This window comes from Felis catus, chromosome D1 (genome assembly GCF_018350175.1).
Source record: "Felis catus isolate Fca126 chromosome D1, F.catus_Fca126_mat1.0, whole genome shotgun sequence".
NCBI lineage: Eukaryota > Metazoa > Chordata > Mammalia > Carnivora > Felidae > Felis > Felis catus.
Window position 1 is genome coordinate 80028416 of NC_058377.1, and position 18707 is coordinate 80047122.

Below are 18707 nucleotides of genomic sequence, written 5' to 3' on the forward strand. Positions count from 1 at the left end.
AGAATGAATGGCATACTTCTTCCTACCCTAAAGAGCAAGGGAGTGTACAAGGAGTTTGAGTTGGGGAAAAAATAAGGGAATGTACTTTAAATCACTTGTCCTCAGTCATTTGAGATTTTGCAGACTCACTCTACTATTGTTGTAAAAGCAATGGACTCTCTCCACAAAAAATAATACCTATAATTTAATATCAGTTGACCTCAGTTTAAGAAGTCCTATTTTATTCAGCAAAACTAAAAGGCAACTGACGGAATAGGAGAAGATATTTGCAAACGACATATCAGATAAAGGGTTAGTATCCAAAATCTATAAAGAACTTATCAAACTCAACACTCAAAAAACAAATAATCCAGTGAAGAAATGGACAAAAGACATGAATAGACACTTCTCCAAAGAAGACATCCAGATGGCCAACTGACATGTGAAAAAATGCTCAACCTCACTCATCATCAGGGAAATACAAATCAAAACCACAATGAGATACAACCTCACACCTGTCAGAATAGCTAACATGAACAACTCAGGCAACAACAGATGTTGGCGAGCATGCAGAGAAAGAGGATCTCTTTGGCGTTGTTGGTGGGAATGCAAGCTGGTGCAGCCATCATGGAAAGCAGTATGCAGATTCCTCAAAAAATTAAAAAAAGAAACTACCCTACAACCCAGCAATTGCACTACTAGGTGTTTATACAAGGGATACAGGTGTGCTGTTTTGAAGGGACACATGCACCCCAATGTTTATAGCAGTACTATCAACAGTAGCCAAAGTATGGAAAGAGCCCAAATGTCCATCGATAGATGAATGGATAAAGAAGATGTGGTGTATATATATATATACAATGGAGTATTACTCGGCAACCAAAAAGAATGAAATCTTGCCATTTGCAACTATGTGGATGGAACTAGAGGGTATTATGCTAAGCGAAAGAGTTAGAGAAAGACAAAAATCATATGACTTCACTCATATGAGGACTTTAAGATACAAAACAGATGAACATAAGGGAAGCTAAAATAATATAAAAACAGGGAGGGGGACAAAATTAAGAGACTCTTAAATACAGAGAACAAACAGAGGGTTACTGGAGGGGTGGTGGGAGGGGGGCATGGGCTAAATGGGTAAGGGGCATTAAGGAATCTACTCCTAAAATCATTGTTGTGCTATATGCTAACTAACTTGAATGTAAATTTAAAAAAGATAAATTAAATAAAAATGTCCTTGTTTTGCCCTAACTCTTAAAAAGAAGAAGTCCTATTTTAAGTTTATTTATTTATTTTGAGAAAGAGGCAAAGAGAGAGAGAGAGAGCACAAGACGGGGAGGGGCAGAGAGAAGAAGAGACAGAATCCCAAGCAGGCTGTGCACCATCAACACAGAGCCTGATGCAGGACTTGAACTCATGAACTGTGAGATCATGCATGACCTGAAAAGAGATCAAGACTCGCCACTTAACCGACCGAACCACCCAGGCGCCCCTAAGAAGCCCAATTTTAAAGTATATCGTTTGAAAGTCACAACATTGAATTTAGACTGGGACTTTGAAAGTTATCTGGGCATTCTATGTTTCTAAGGAAATACTACTGAACAGTACCTTTTAGCTTCTCTGTATTTCTATTAAAATGAGATGAAAGGGAATATATTTGAAAATTTAATAGTAAAGATTCAGACTATGCACTGGAATTAATTTATTAAAGTTTCATAATTACAAACCATTGACCTCTGGAGATGAATTGTTGTACATTGTGAATATTGCTTACATTGTGAATATTGTCACATTGCAAAATGCTCTATTTGGGTAGTGGCATATAAACAATGTAGGCAAAACCAAAGGAAGCTTATTGACTTAAAATGTCAGTTTTTTTCCCCAATTAAATTTTATAATGGTCCCATATTAGGATTCACTGTGATTAAAGAGTGAATATTTGAGTAGGCTCTATGTTTTTTCTACCTGTCGAATCTGGGCAAATTTCTTAAAGCCTCAATTGAGTTTCCTCATTTTAAATGATTAGGGGCATCTGGGTGGCTCAGTAGGTCAAGCCTCTGACTCTTGGTTTCTGCTCAGGTCTTGATCTCAGGGTCTGTGAGTGTGAGCACCGCATCAGGCTCTGTGCTGTCAGCACAGAGCCTTCTTGGGATTCTCTCTTCCTCTCTCTCTGCCCCTCCCCAGCTTGGGTGCAGGCTGGCTCTCTCTCTCTCTCTCTCTCTCTCTCTCTCTCTCTCTCTCTGTCTCTCTCTCTCTCTCTCTCTCTCTCTCAAAATAAGTAAGCTTGAAATAAATTTATTAAAAATAATAAAAAATCATAAAAGGTAGCATGATTAGTTGCTGAGATACAAGCACAAATGAACTTACACTTTTCTGGAATATGGCAGGGACTCTATAAATAGAAACTCTTACGTTATCTCTCCTACCCCAACAAAAAGAAAAAGATAAATAAGCAAACTCAGGGTCTTTAAAATTATTTTAGTTATTTCAGTTTTTTAAACCAGTAAAGTCTTTACTCCCACTTTAATTAACCTTACTGTTTTGAGGGGTTTTATTTATTTATTTTTTAACATTTATTTATTATTGAGAGACAGAGACAGAGCATGAGCAGGGGAGGGGCCGAGAGACTGGGAGACACAGAATGTGAAGCAGGCTCCAGGCTCTGAGCTGTCAGTACAGAGCCTGACCCGGGGCTCAAACTCACAAACGGGGGGAATCATGACTTCAGTGGAAGTTGGACGCTTAACCAATGGAGCCAGCCACCCAGGCGCCCCTGTTTTGAGTTTTAATCAAACATATCCCTGAACTCTTCTAATCCATTAGCATATGGGCCACACACATCCATATATATAACATCAAACAGGTTACTGAGTTATTCTCGGATCTTAAAATTATCAGCAATACCACAGGACATAAGAAATGTATTTTCTAAGTATTCCTAGGCAATTATTAGTATAGGAGAACAAATTACTGTTAAATGATTCTTTCTGATATAAATAAGGATTTACATCCTTTTGAAATATTAATAAACATTACTGATAGAGTAATTAGTCATTCCATTTAGTACAGCAAGTTTCATATTCAAAACACCTTGGAAACACTCATATTCTATTTCTTATAGTTGATTTGGAATAATTCTTCTCTTCAATAAATAATGAAGCTATTATTTACATTATTATGACTTCATTTTTTTTTTACTAATTTCATATTACTTGGTAATGAAGTTTAGAAATACCCATGAAGACTTCTTTCTTTTTCAATCTTTACAGCTGCTGTTGCTTTTTTAAAATATATATGAAATGTTAACTGGATTGTGTAACAAGGACTGATGTTACAAGCACCAATTCTATGAGTAATTATGTCAAACGCTTGTTGAGATATGAAAAACTTGTTTAGATACCATCTAAGTTCTTCATTACCTAGTGGACACAGTCTAAATTCCTCAGTCTGGAAGTCAAATCTATCAACTACTTGATATAACATATTTTCCACTAATGAAACTTTTTCCTTGGGGCATGTTCATGTACTATTTTTTAATTCCCACAGACTCCACTCTAGAACTTTCTTCATTTGACCTTTGCTGAAATCTGACCGCTTTTCCCAAATTCATCTTTCCTCATATCAAACTCCAATCCTGTAAGACAGGGTTTGAGTCTAATATCTAGCCTTGATTTCTCCATCATATAACTGAAAAAAATTTTTGACTAGAATTATTTTTTCTCTTACATGCAGTATTTTATAACTTTATCTTTTTTTTTCTTATTATAGAAAAAGTCTATGCTATTTCATGGAAAAAATAAAGCAGAAACACATACATACAGCATAAAACAATCCCATAATAGCCCCAACTAGGGAAAAAAATGTTTCACATACTTTCTCTCACAAACTCTGTTTTGCACATATCATACAAACTTTTATATATTTTTGCACAAAAGGATACGACACTGTGGATACCTATTTGTGAACTATTTTTTAACAAAGTATGAGCAATTTCTGTGTCAACAGATCTGTTTTTTAACTGGAATAGGATTTAATTATTTTATGTTTTCATCTAAATTGTGTACATAGTAATAAACACGCATACGTCCACCAACCAACATAAAAACAGGATTGGAGCATAATCAGAATACTGACATTAGCTGTGTATTTTTTTTTAATGTTTATTTATTTATTTTTGAGAGGGAGAGAGAAAGAGAGCACAAGCAGGGAAGGGGCAGAGAGAGGGGTGGGGGGAGAGAGAGAGAATTCCAAGCAGGCTCTGTGCTCTCAGCGTGGGGCTTGAACTCATGGACCATGAGATTATGATCTGAGCTGAAGTCAGATGCTTAACTGACTGAGGCACCCAGATGCCCCAGCTGTATATTTTAAAGCAAAAATTTTGCTGATTTAGTATAAAATGATAGCTCCCTTAAGTCTCAATTTGCATTTTCTTGATTGCTAATGAGATAGAGATATCCTGTCCTAATGTAACACAAAATTTGTTTCACCCATTATGAAGCATGACTATATCTTTTCTCTTTAAGTTTTGTCTATTACTTTTTTATTTATAGGGATCCTTTATACATCTGAATATCATTCCTTTTATTTGTAAATAACTATTCTCAATTCCTGTGTGTGCTTTTTTCTTTTTTGACTTTGTTTTTGACGGCTTTTAATAAAAAGGACTAAATTTCCATGTAGTCAAATCAACCTGTCAATCTATTTTATGATTAGTCCTTATTGCTCTTTTTATTTAAAAAAAAATTTCCTGCCCTGAAGTCGTAAAACTGTTCTTCTGTATTTCTTCCAAATATTTTACAGATTATTTTTACTGTATTACTGAATCTACATAGAATTATTCTAGTGTGATTTAGATATGCAAATTAAATGTTAATCTGTACCGTTGATTTTCTCAGTAATTACTAAAGAGTGCACATTTTTCCAGTAACTTGCAATTCACTATATTACTAGTTTCCTCATTTTTATTTCAGTAAGTTTTGCGAAATTATATTTTTCTAGAAATTTGCCAATTTTATATGTGGTTTATAATAGATTGGCTTTAAAGTATTTGTGGTTTTATTGTTAGGTCTTTTAAAATTTTGCTGTAAATATAGTTATACCAACTTTTTCATTCCAAATAGTTTATTTGTGCCTATCAATTTCTTCAAAGTTGTCTATTATATTAATATTTCTTAAAGAATTATTTTTTTCTGCTTAAGTTTTCTAGCCTGGTTTTGCTTTCTAGTTCTACAATTTTTCCTCCTCTCTTTATTGTCAGCATTTTCCTCCTGTATTTGGGTAATTTTCAGACTTCTTGAGAGTTTTATCCTTTTCTCTTTTTTTGATATAAGTATTTTAGAATTATACATTTTCCTACAAAGGGTTTACTTTGGCTACATCCAAAAATTTAAAATATAGCATTTTGAAGGCTACATTATGATCTCCTCTTAGATGTATGAATTATTTATAATATATTTTTTTAATTTAGAAATAGATTGTGGATTTTGTTAGATTATATGACAAATGAGAACTAAGATTGCTGACAGAAATGAAGTTGCCAATTAGCTGATCTTAAAATAGGGAGACTAACCTGGATTATTTGTGTGTGCCCAAAGTAAAACAGGACACCTTAAAAGTGGGCAAAGAAGCAGGGCACCTGGGCGGCTCAGTCAGCTAAGCATCAGACTCCTGATTTCGACTTAGGTCGTGATCTCACCGCTGGCGATATTGAGCCCCACATCAGGCTCTGCACTGACAGTGTGGAGGCTATTTGGGATTCTCTCTCTTCCTCTCTCTCTGCCCCTACCCTGTGCTTGCTTGTTCTCTCTCTGTCTCTCAAAATATATAAATAAATATTTTTTTTAAAAGTGGGCAAGAAGAGCAAAAATGGGGAGTTGTGGCTACGGAAGCCATGGGTGATAAAGATCTGTGGAGTTTGAAGACAAAGGATGAGAGATACGGCTGAAGGACCTGAGTAGGCTATCGCAAATGGAAAAAGAGAACTGTGTTCTTCTCTAGAGCCTCCAGAAGATAACATAGTCCTGCTGAAACCTTGATTTTAATTCATTGAGACCATGTCAAACATCTGACCAACAGAACTTTAAGATAATAAATTTCCTTGCTTTACTCCAATCAGTGTGTTGTAATTTGTTATAGCAGTACTAGGAAACTAATGCAATGGTATTGGACCAAATTTCATAACATTATGACTTTGGACAATGATTTAATCATCATCTGAGTTTTAATTTTCTTTTCTGCAAAAATAGGGATTCTGATACATCTTTTTTCTTCCTCATAGTTTAACACTTTGACATGCAGATTTATCATAAAATTGCCATATAACTTTATTCTAATATCTCCTCTCCTGGGAATGTTATTAAGTGTCATTACATCTTTTTTTGCTCCCTTGGAACCACAGAGCAATTCCTTAGAATCCCTTATCATACCTGCCTCTCAGTCTTTAGAAGTTATTTGTGAAAGGAGTGACTTCAGTGGCATGGGTAGGATTAAGATTACAGAGTGAGGAGAAAGCCAGTTGGGACAGAAGGAGCAAATTGAACAAAAGCACAGGGAGGTTAGTGTGTGGCTTGTTCAGAAGACACTAAATACCCCAATGTTTCTGCAAAGAGTCCTGTCAAACTTCATTTATTTATTTATTTACCTACTTATTTATTTATAGTGTACACATGAGTAGGGGAGAAGGGCAAAGGGAGAGAACAAGAATCTTTTTTTTATTTTTTTTAATGTTTATTTATCTTTGGGAGAGAGAAAGAGTGGAGCAGGAGAGGGGCAGAGAGAGAAGGAGACACAATCTGAAGCAGGCTCCACTCTCTGAGCTGTCAGCACGGAGCCTGACTTGGGGCTCTAACTCCTGGACTGTGAGATCATGACCTGAGCTGAAGTCAGCCGCTTAGCCAGCTGAGCCACCCAGGTGCCCTAAGAACAAGAATCTTAAGCAGGCTCCACGCTCAGCTCCAAACCGGCTGCAGGGCTCAATCCCATGACCTTGGGATCATGACCTGAGTCGTAATCAAGAGTCAGTTGCTCAACTGACTGAGCCACCCAGGCACCCCAAACTAAATAATTTTGGTAATCGGGATAGTGCTTACTTATAGAGTTTATCACAGAAAACTTCTGCTCACATTTAGACTGAAAGGAGATTTGAGCAAACTCCAAGATTTGTTTTTGTTAAGAATCCAGTCAGCTCTGTTAGTTTTTTAGGGAATGATTTGTTGACTCTTATTTAGAGATAACTCTATTATACAGAATCCCACAAGAGGGTTTGTGTTCCCTCTTAGCAATCATCTAACTTTGGTAAACCATCTGAGACTGAAGAACTAGAGAGAAATAAAAGTCTGGAAGTTTGGGCTTTCAAGTTAAAGCTGTCATTCAGGAAATACCATAAGAATGGAAATACGAGGTAACCAAGGACAAGGATGTGTGTTTTCTGCTGTAGAGAAGCAGAAGGACTTTAGTGGAATTGCAAGCACAGAACTAGAAGGACATTAACTGAACTCTGAAAATGATATATTAGCTAATGACAAATTTTATTTGGATCATAGCGTATTATTTTACTTTGAGGATAGACATGGAGGTGGAACAAGGAGAAGCTTTGTTCTTGCACCTTTTTTTTCTTTTTATAACTTCTGAATCATCTCTCTAAAAATTGTTTCAATTATCACCACATGCAGTTTTTCTGGTCACTCTCTTTGCCTCATTTTATATATGTGAGCTAAAGTTTAAAAAGGGATGGTTCTGGGAAAATTATGGGTGGATGACATTCATACCACCTTGCCTTATGACTTTCATTTATCAACAACCTATAAAAACTATCAGAAATTTTTATTAGATCAAACTTAATGAGTATACAGAAAAATAATGTATTTGGCAAATTTAATTTAATAAATATATGTGGGTATTTATGTTCTTCAAATAGAGTGTAATTTTATGTTGACTAATTTTTTTTTTATGAGCAATTACTTGAACCCAAGGCAAGCTTTAATGAAGTTAAAGTACAATGTAGCAAACTAGACACTACAGAAAGAGTACTCTGTAAAGGCCCCCTCCTTTTCATTTATAGCACATAATACAGAAACTAGATGCTTGGGGAAAGTCATTACATAACTTGAGGTTGAAGAGAGGACATACAGTAAATGGTTATGAATCCTGTCAACCATTATCTCTAGTAGGGAGGTATTAAGATGGAGTTGGAAATACAAAGAAATTGGAATATGACAGCTTGAGTTAATCACTAGTTCTGTCATCCCAAAGCTGTTTGATGTGGGTGACTCAGTGAACCTCTCAAAGTCTGTTTCCTTGCCTAGAAGATGGAGCTAATAATAGCTGCCTCACAGAGTTCAGGTGAGTTACAAGATGAAGAGTTCTGTGATGTTTCTATTCTTTGTCCATCTTGATGCTATTTGTGAAAAGTTGTGGAGACGAAAGAGGCATTGTCTTTGCCTTTAAAAAAAGGTCATGATCTCATTTTTCTGTTAAGACCCTGGGAACTAAATTAGGTCAACAAAGCAATTCCAGTCTCTTCACTCATCTTCATTGTCCTCATCACAGGAAAGATAGGGGCCATGGTTTGGTCTTGAGAGGCCACTGCATGTGTAGGCTGTGGCAGAATTCATTCCTAACAGTATTGGTCTTGGTGCCCATCATTTCTGCTTCAGTTCTTCAATACCCCTCTCTTGGTCTCTAGTTGCCCATGATACAGGCCCTGTGCATTTCAATTGCGTTTTGTCTTTAAGGTACCACTGCCCCTCGTTATCTGCTGTCAGTTTTCTTCACACCATTGTTTCCTCTTTTTTCCAGTCCCCCCCCCCCCCGTTTTTTCAGGTAGCAAAGTAAATATAAGCACTGTTATTGAATATTGGTTAGAAATGAAATTTATCCCATTTTATCTTAAGACCATTAAGTGTTATATTAAAGTGCTTACTGCTGCGTCTGGGTGGCTCAGTCACTTGAGCGTCCGACTTCGGCTGAGGTCATGATCTCATGGTCTGCGAGTTCAAGCCCTGCATCAGGCTCTGTGCTGACAGCTCAGAGTCTGGATCCTGCTTCAGATTCTGTGTCTCCCTCTCTCTCTGCCCCTCCCCCACTCATGCTCGCTCGCTCGCTCTCTCTCTCTCTCTCTCTCTCTGTCAAAAATAAATACACATTAAAAAAAATAAAGTACTTAGAGTTGAAAGAAATATATTGTGATATATTATATGTAGTTATATATATATACTTTATCATCACCATGATGATACTATTTGTGAGCCCAGAATCAAAGCTGTTTTTCCATGTCATTCACCTTCACACTCCCTGATTATTTTTCTGGAAACTTCCACTGCTAAGGAAAGAACTTCACATATCACCTATTCCAGTTTCCTCATGTGCTATATTAAAAAAATATGTACACACTACATAAAAATCAAGTTAAATTAGAGAAAAGCCACATGTGTAATATATATGCTATGGTTTCTCCAACAGAATATAGAAATAGACTAAGATTTGCTATTTATTCTGGAATTCTTTCTTGACAAGTATACTGTCAGGGATTCTCATTTTATTTATTTAAAAAAAACCGTTTCTCTAATAGAAATTTTCATGTTTAAGATGGGTTCTCAGTACTATCTGAAAGGTTTAGGCTTTGGGATTTTTCCTCAGAAAAGACAAGAAAACCTTGGATATACTATTGAGGACGTTTAAAATTATTTTGCCTTCTATAGAATGATGGAACATATTCAAGTGCTAGGAAAATGAGTAAGACATTTCTAAATTACTGGAAGGGGTAGTTGTTTAGTTTCCTGTAGTTACCAGAAAGATGATAGCTTAAAATAACAGAAATTTATTCTCTCACATGTTTGGAGACTAGAAGTCTGAATCTGGCAGTACTATACTCTCTCTGGGAGTTTTAGGGGAAAATGTGCTTGCTGCCTCCTTCAATTTCTGGTGCCTTTGTGAACATTCTCAACTTCTGGTGACTTTGTGAACATTCCGAGGCTCGTGACTGTATCCTTCTTGCCTCTATTCTCATCTGCCATTACCTTGTGTTCTGTGTGTCTTTATGAAATCTCCCTCTGTCTTATATAGGCACTCAGGAGGGTATTTAGGGCCCATCCGTATAATCCAGGGTGGTACAGACTGAATTGTGCCCCCCTAAAACTCCCATGTTAAAGCTTTAACTCTATTTGGAGAAGGCACCCTTAAGGAAGTTATTAAGTAATTAAGGTCATAAGGTTACAGCCTTGATCTGGTAGGATTATAAGAAGAGATACCAGAGAGCTTGCTCTCTCTCTCTCTCTCTCTCTCTCTCTCTCTGCCATGTGAGAACAACTTAGAAGGCATCAGTGTCCAAGTAAAGAAGAAAACCTTCACCAACAGCAAACCCTGCTAGATCTTGATCTGGGAATTTTCAGACTCAGGAACTGTGAGAAAATAAATGTTCTGTTATTTAAGCCACCCAGTCTGTGGTATTTTGTTATGGCAGCCTGATTGAACAAGACTGAATAATTTCCTCTTCTCAAAGACCTTAATTTCATCACATCCTTTGCCATATAAAATGACATTTACTCTTCTATCATAGGACATATCATATATATTTCTGTGGGCCCACTATTGTACACCATATAACCTACTAAGTACACAATCTGTTATTTTTTTTTCCTAAGGAAAGTTTATTTTCAACCTGTAATTCAAAAATTCACAACATTAAAGATTATGATTAGAAAATAAATATAATTTTAGTGATATGCCACTATCCAGATTTCTCCTTTTACCCATTCCCCTTTGGAGTTTTTCATTTTTTTATTGAGATATAATTGATGTATAACATTATATTAGTTTCAGGTATACAACATAATGATTTGACATTTGTATATATTGCAAAAGGATCATCACAATAATTTCTAGTTGAAGTCCATCACCGTACATCATTATAAAATTATTTTTTCTTAGGATGAGAACTTTGAAGATCTACTCTCTTAGCAACTTACAAATTATGCATTATAGTATTGTTAACAATAGCCACCATGCTGTACATAATCCTCATAACTTACTTATTTTATAACTGCAAATGTATACCTTTTAACCCCCTTCACCCATTTCTCCCACCACCCAGTCGCTACCTCAGGCAATCACAAATAGGTTCTCTATATTTTTGAGCTTGTTTCTTGGTTTTTGCTTTTTTTGTTTTTAATGAGATCAAAGTATTTGTCATTTTCTGTGTGACGTATTTTACTTAATATTCCCAAGGTCCAACCATGTTGTTACAAGTAACAAAATTTCATTTTATTTATGGCTGAATAATATTGTGTGTCTCTGTGTGTGTGTATTTCTTTATCCATTCATCCATAGATGGACACATAGATTGTTTCTATGCCTTGGCTATTGTAAATAATGCTGCAGTGAACATGGTGGTGCATATATCTTTTCAAGTTAGTGTTTTTGTTTTCTTCAGAAAATACCCACAAGTAGAATTGCTGGATCATATAATAGTTCTATTTTTAAGTTTTTTGAGAAAAATCTGTACTGTTTTTCCTAATGACTACACCAACTTACATTCCTACCAACAGTGCAAGGGAATCCCCTTTTCTCCACATCCTCACCAACAGTTGCTATTTCTTACCGTTTTCATAATAGCCATTCTAAGAGGTATGAGGTGATAGCTCATTGTGCTTTTAATTTGCATTTCCCTTGGGGCGCCTGGGTGGCGCAGTCGGTTAAGCGTCCGACTTCAGCCAGGTCACGATCTCGCGGTCCGTGGGTTCGAGCCCCGCATCGGGCTCTGGGCTGATGGCTCAGAGCCTGGAGCCTGCTTCCGAGTCTGTGTCTCCCTCTCTCTCTGCCCCTCCCCCGTTCATGCTCTGTCTCTCTCTGCCTCAAAAATAAATAAACGTTAAAAAAAATTTTTAATAAAAAAAAATTTGCATTTCCCTGATGATTAGTGATGTTGAACATCTTTTCAAGTACTGTTGGCCATCTGTATGTCTTCTTTGGAAAAAAATGTCTATTCAGATATTTTCATTTTTTAATTGTATGTTTTTTTTGTTTTGTTACTTATTTTTATTTGTTTATTTATTTACTATTGACTTGTGTGAGCTCTTTATGTATTTTGGATATTTATCCCTTATCAGATGTATGATTTCAAAAATATATATTTTTCCCATTCAGTGTATTGCCTTTTCATTTTGGTAATGGTTCCCTTTGCTGTGAAGAAGCTTTTTAGTTTGATGTAATCTCACTTATTTAATTTTGCTAGTGTTGCCTTTGCTTTTCATGTCCGATCATCTCCAAGACCTATGTCAAGGAGCTTACCACCTACATTTTCTTCTAGGAATTTTATAGTCTCATGTCTTAACATTCAAGATTTTAATCCATTTTGAGTTAATTTTTGTGCATGGTACAAGATAACACTCCAGTTTCATTCTTTTGCATGTGGCTGTCTAATTTTCCCACCACCATTTATTGAAGAGATTGTCTTTTCTTCATTGTATATTCTTGGTATTTGTATCATAAATTAATTGAACATATATGTGAGGTATTTTTCTGAGCTCTCTATTCTATTCCATTCATCCATATGTCTCTGTTTTTATACCAATACCATACGTTTGGGATTACTGTAGTTCTTTATATAGTTTGAAATTGGGAAGCCTGATGCCTTCACCTTTGTTCTTTCTCAAGATTGCTTTGGCTATATGGGGTCTTTTTTGATTCCACATGAATTTTAGGATTATTTGACCTATTTCTGTGAAAAATTTCATTAGAATTTTGTTAAGGATTGCACTGAATCTTTAGATTTCTTTGGGTAGTAGCATGGGCATTTTAACAATATTAATTCTTCCAGTTCATGAGCATGGAATATTTCTCCATGTATTTGTGCTTTCTGCAATTATTTAATTAATGTCTTACAGTTTTCAGTGCACAGGTCTTTCATCTCCTTGTTTAAGTTTATTCCTAGGAGTTTTATACTTTTTAATGCTATTGTAACAGATTATTTTCTTAATTTCTCTTTCTGATAATTTATTATTAGTATATAGAAACACAATAGATTTTTGTGTATTGCTTTTATATACTACACCTTTAATGGATTCATTTATTAGTTCTAACAGGCTGTTGGAGTAGTCTTTAGGGTTTTCTATATATAATATGTCATGTGTGAAAAGCAGCAAGTTTACTTCTTTTTTTCCATTTGGACACCTTTATTTATTCTTTCTTGCCTACTTGCTCTGGTTAGAATTTCCAATACTATGGTGAATAAAAATGACAAGCATGGATAGTCTTGTCTTGTTCCTAATCTTAGAGGAAAAGCTTTTAGGTTTTCACCATTGACTGTATTAGCTGTGGGCCTGCCATATATGACCTTTATTGTGTTTAAGTATGTTTCCTCTATACCCATTTTGTTGAGAGTAAATGGATGTTGAATTGTAACAAATGCTTTTTCTGAATCTATTGAGAAGATTCTATGATTTTATCTTTCATGTCGTTAATGTGATGAACCACACTGACGATTTGCAGATATTGAATCATCCTTCATCAATAGAATAAATCCCACTTGATGATGGTATAGGATCTTTTTAATGTAGTTTTGAATTTGATTTGTAATATTTTGTTGAGAATTTTTGCATCTACGTTTATCAGGGGTATTGTCCTGCAACTTTCTTTTTTTTGCAGCGTATTTGTCTGACTTTAGTATTAGGGTGATGTTGGCCTCATGAAATGAGTTTGCAAGCATTCACTTTTCTGTTTTTAGCAAGAGTTTGAGTAGGATCTGTATTAATTATTCATTAAGTTTTTGCTAGAAATCACCACTGAAGTCATCTGGACCTAGACTGTGGTAAATCCAGGCAATGGAATATGAATCCACACCAAAAATAAATGAGCTATTAAGCCATGAAAAGACATGGAGGAAACATAAATGCGTATTACTAAATGAAAGAAGCCAATCTGAAATAGATACATAGTGTATGATTTCAACTATAGGACATTCTGGAAAAGGCAAAACTATGGAAAATATTAAAAGGACAGTGGTTTCCAGGGTTGAAGAAGGTAGGGATGAATAGGCAGAACACAGAGAATTTTTAGATCCATGAAAAATACTCTGATAATGTAATGAGGGATATATGTTATTATACATTAGTCCAAACCAAAGAGTGAACCCTAATGAAAACTATGGACACTAGATGATTATGATGTGCTGCAGGTTTATCTTTCATAACATTTGTATCACTCTGGCATGTGATGTTGATAATGGGGAAGGCTCCGCATGTGTGTGACAGGGACTATGTGAAAATATCTCTGTACCTCTCAATTTTGTTGTGAACCTAAAATTGCTCTAAAAATACAAAGTAAAAAAAATTGACAACAACCAAAAGGAAAAACATACTTCACTTTAGGTGTTCTTGACTTAATTTAGCAAGGCAACGGAGTACAGAGACCCTTCAATATTATATAAGTTTTCCAAGTCCTCAATTTATTTGTGTGCTAATCCAGAATCTGAGTCCTCATTTTTTAACTCCAAAAACACATTATCTTCCCCGAAAGTCAGTTCCCATTCTGTATTAATTCATGAGACTCAACAAGGCTTCTTTCCACCAGGAGCATCTCACTGACATCAAAAGCCTATTTTAAGGAATGCATGTTATTATGTTTAAATGTAAGCAGTTCATCAATTAAATACTACATTTTTCTATTTAAAGCATTTTAACTTTTTACACTTTGTTACACTGTTGAAGCAATGTATCATTTCCTCTAGTTGTTAAAAGTAATTAATATGCACAATATACAAGTCTTTCCCTGTAGCAAAATTGAGATAACTTTAGTATTGATAAAGAAGTGGCCAAACCAGACACCCCAATTTTTTTATGTATTTTTAATTTTTAAAATATTTTTTTTTTTATTTTTAAGAGAGAGAAAGAGAGTGCATGCAAGCAGGGGAGGGGTAGAGAGAGAGGGAGGCAGAGGGACCAAAGCTGGCTCTGCACTGACAGCAGAGATCTCGATGCAGGGCTTGAACTCATGAGCTCTAAGATCATGACCTGAGCTGAAGTTGGATGCTTAACCAACTGAGCCACCCAGGTGCCCCATGATAGCCTGATTTATTAATATATGGAAACAAGGGTGTCCCTGGCAAACGTATGGAAGAGAAAAGTTTCACTGTCATTCCTTTCCCTCAACTTTTTGTGACTTTGATAATTAATGAAGACCTTTCTATCATCTATCCAAAGTAGCAAAAGCCCACAAAAACAGATAGATAGATGATTGATAGATAGATAAAACCTTTTGTTTTGGATATATTCCTTGTCTCAGCCTTACCACCAAAATCTGGGAGCATTTTCACAAATGTACAGTACTTCTGTGAGAAAATATTAAACATTATAATTTATTAATACACTACATATTTATATTTTTAAGAGGATATTGAATATCTACCCTAAAATGTAATCTCCATCATTGGTGGGCCTGGTATTATTCTTCTGAGCTTCTCTAGCTGGGTTAGCTTTCCATCCTGTTAGTTTCCATGCAAAACCTCTGCCTAAACCCTTATGTTATGCTGTCAATTTTATTTTATTGATTTGACTCCTGTTTCATCCAGGCCTCTGTGATTACATGCAAACAGCACTGACCCTTACCAAATTAAATAAAGGGGCTTTATTGGTAGAACCTCAGGAGCTCCTAATACCAAGGAAATGATAGAGGTAACATATCTGGGGATGGGCAGAAACAAAGGCTGCTTCAGAAGACTGGGAGTATGAACCATAAAATGGGTCTTATTGTAGAAACAACTTGGGCAAAGCACCCTATTGGAAAGAATGTACATAACCATTTATAGCCTCCTCTTAATGTAATCAATATTAAATTCTAAGAATGGAGATTTCATGACCTAATTTGGGTCATGTGCCAACATCTTGATAGATCAGGGAACTTGATATATAAAATGATTCCTTGGAAACACCATCCCATGAAAGGTAAACCCCCAGAATGAAATTAGGAGCTCTTAGCAAGGTAGAAGACATGATGAACAGTTAATGAGGAGCTAATGGTAGCTCTTTGAGATCAAGAACTGTGGTTTTAATGTTTGATCTCAGTTCCAAATACACCACTGTCACAGAATGGATGGACAATAAATGTTCACTCATGCTGCAAGAAGTAATTAAGATTGTCACATTTTGGAAAGATTTCTCTAAGCATAAATATCTCTATTCCTCTTGATTTAGTACCTATCTTTAATTCTTATTTTCTTTTTTGTCCTAAGAAATGTATCTTAAATTAATAATGAAAAGAACAACTGAACTTAATGAGTGCAAAATGTGTACTAGCTTCAAAGGATGCAATAATGAATAAAGCATGATACCTTCCCTTCATGGGTTCCCAACCTACGAAGAGAGACAGACGTTTAAACCAATGACTAATATGATATGAGCTGTCTTGAAGACTGGTACCAAGAAGATTAATATTATCACAATATTATAACCTAAAATCCAGAACCACCAATATCCTTAACTGTAATATACATTTTTACAAGTTCATTATAGGAAACATTATTTAGACATGTAAAGGAGAGTTATATCCTTATATTTATGTTTAGGAGATAAAGCATATATATAATCTGTGTAAAAACAATTAAATATGTCATGGGCACTATAATTGTGACTATATAAAATACTCATGTGGATATGGACAAAGACTGGAAGGCAACATTGAGAAGTAAAAGCAGTTATTGCTAGGATGATGGATGAGTTTTATACTTCAATTTCCTTTAATGCTGTTATACAGTAAATAAATTTTCAAAGGTATGTTGGGACTGTTCATTCAATGATTTGATTGTTTAACAGAAACAAAATATGCTAAAATTTCTCCTTGCCTGTTAGTGGGATTTACTCTATCTTTTTGCAGTTGTGGTTTTTGCTGCGAAAGCCAGAGGAGACGATCCTTCACTATTCGTATTTATTTATTCCCCCTGTACTTTTTAACCTATTTCTTCAAACTGTCTGTAATCTGTAGGTTACAAAAAGGCCAGTAGGTTTTAGCTAGATTAAATGGCTCTTTTGATTCATGTTAACATTTTTAACATTGTTACTGAATAGCACCTATCTATTTAAGGGTCACAAGTGCTTTAAACCCTCCTTGCTACAAACCTACTTTTTCACCACGTTTCTCTATTTCTGTAGAATTTTTCAATTCTGTAGGTTCTAATCATTGCTCTCGACAAAGAGCGATCTCTTTTCGATAGCCAGTGCACTTCAGTTTGGCATCTGTTACCATCTACTTGATCGATATCTATCGTTTCTTTCTTGATTTCCACACCCTATGTTCTCTTCCATTTTTGCCTTTATGCTGCTGAAGCACCATGCTCACAGAGCTCTGGCCATTTTATATGCTTGCTTTAAAATATCAAACGAACTTTCATTTGGCTACTAAACTGAAATACATACTTGGCTGCTCAATTTTGGAATTTCCTTGCTACTTGTGGCATTTTTCTTGTGCTCACTCTACTGCTACCCTATAAAGCAACCGAGCAACAGCTGAGTCTTCTTCCTACATACCTTTGCTTGTACTGTTCCCTTCACCTGGAACGTTCTCCTTCATTCTTCCCTTAATCACTCAGGGCTTGTGCCCTCTTTTATTAATCTTTGTGTAAATTCTGTGAAGACAGAAACAATACCTTCTCATCTTTCTATCCACCAAAAACATCTAACACAGAGTACTGGCTTATTCAAAGACATTTTGTTTACCTGTTTAAATTTCTTATCTTAAGTAAGGTATAGTGGGGAGGAAGAAGAGGAGAGAAAGGTGGGCTAAGAGGGGGAAATACTTGTTGTCTTCTGGATCTCCTACAATGAAATTCAATTCCTTTAAGTATAAAGAAATAAGAATTTCATTTACTTACTTTATTTATCTGTTGTTTGTTTGTTTGCTTGTTTTTACCGTTACATGTAAAGCCCAGCATTTGGGTAACTTAATATAGAGACTACTTTAGTCAACTAAGGTGCTTTATTTTCTGTTGTTTCTCTAATGTACTATTAGTTTTGATTTTTTGTTTGATATTCTACTAGTTTTATTAAATATTTTTGTATTTTAAAATACAAATTATACTAGTTTTATTAAATATTTTTGTATTATTAAAGTATTACTTTTGTAAGAAAGTTCCCCTGCTAAGGAATGAAACTGCCTATGGAAAACCATGGCAGTGTTGTGCAGAGAGTAGCAAAGAGAAAATCTGAGTGGGTTCTTGGGCACTTTGATCAGACCATATCTTTGTCTATCTTCCTGGGTCCCCAAAGCTTAGAACCCTCTTTTCTGTTTCCTCTGTGATCCACTGAGATCACAGTTTCAGATCCAAGCAAGTTAGCATTCACTGAGTTTAGTTTCTGTCTATCCTACAATAGTACCCTCGTAGATTGATGAGCCTAACAGCATATTCAAATCAGCTTTGCCCAAGAAATGCACTCTCAGTGGAAAATCTTAGACCAACCTATAGGGATATTTACATATATTAATTATGAATACCCTTCCCTGGACAGAGCCTGAAAAACTGGCTTAAAAAAATTTTAGTGTTCCTAAAGAGATGAATTTTAAAATCGTATTTAAGGTTTCCAGAGATATGAAGCAGTGCTTAATTAATTAGTAAAGCATTGATGTAAATGCAATGCTGTATACAGTGAGCTGTTATGGAGCATTTTCTTTCTTATTGAGAATATGATGTGTGTACTTATACTTCTCAGATATACTTGGAGTTAAAATATAAGAAAAGAGAGGAT

At 35.4% G+C, this 18707-nt stretch overlaps 1 protein-coding gene across 5 annotated transcripts in view; it reads left to right on the forward strand.

Moving 5' to 3' along the window:
• Positions 1-18707, forward strand: part of LUZP2 (leucine zipper protein 2) — a 500147-nt gene that overhangs the window by 448058 nt on the left and 33382 nt on the right. The window lies entirely within an intron of this gene.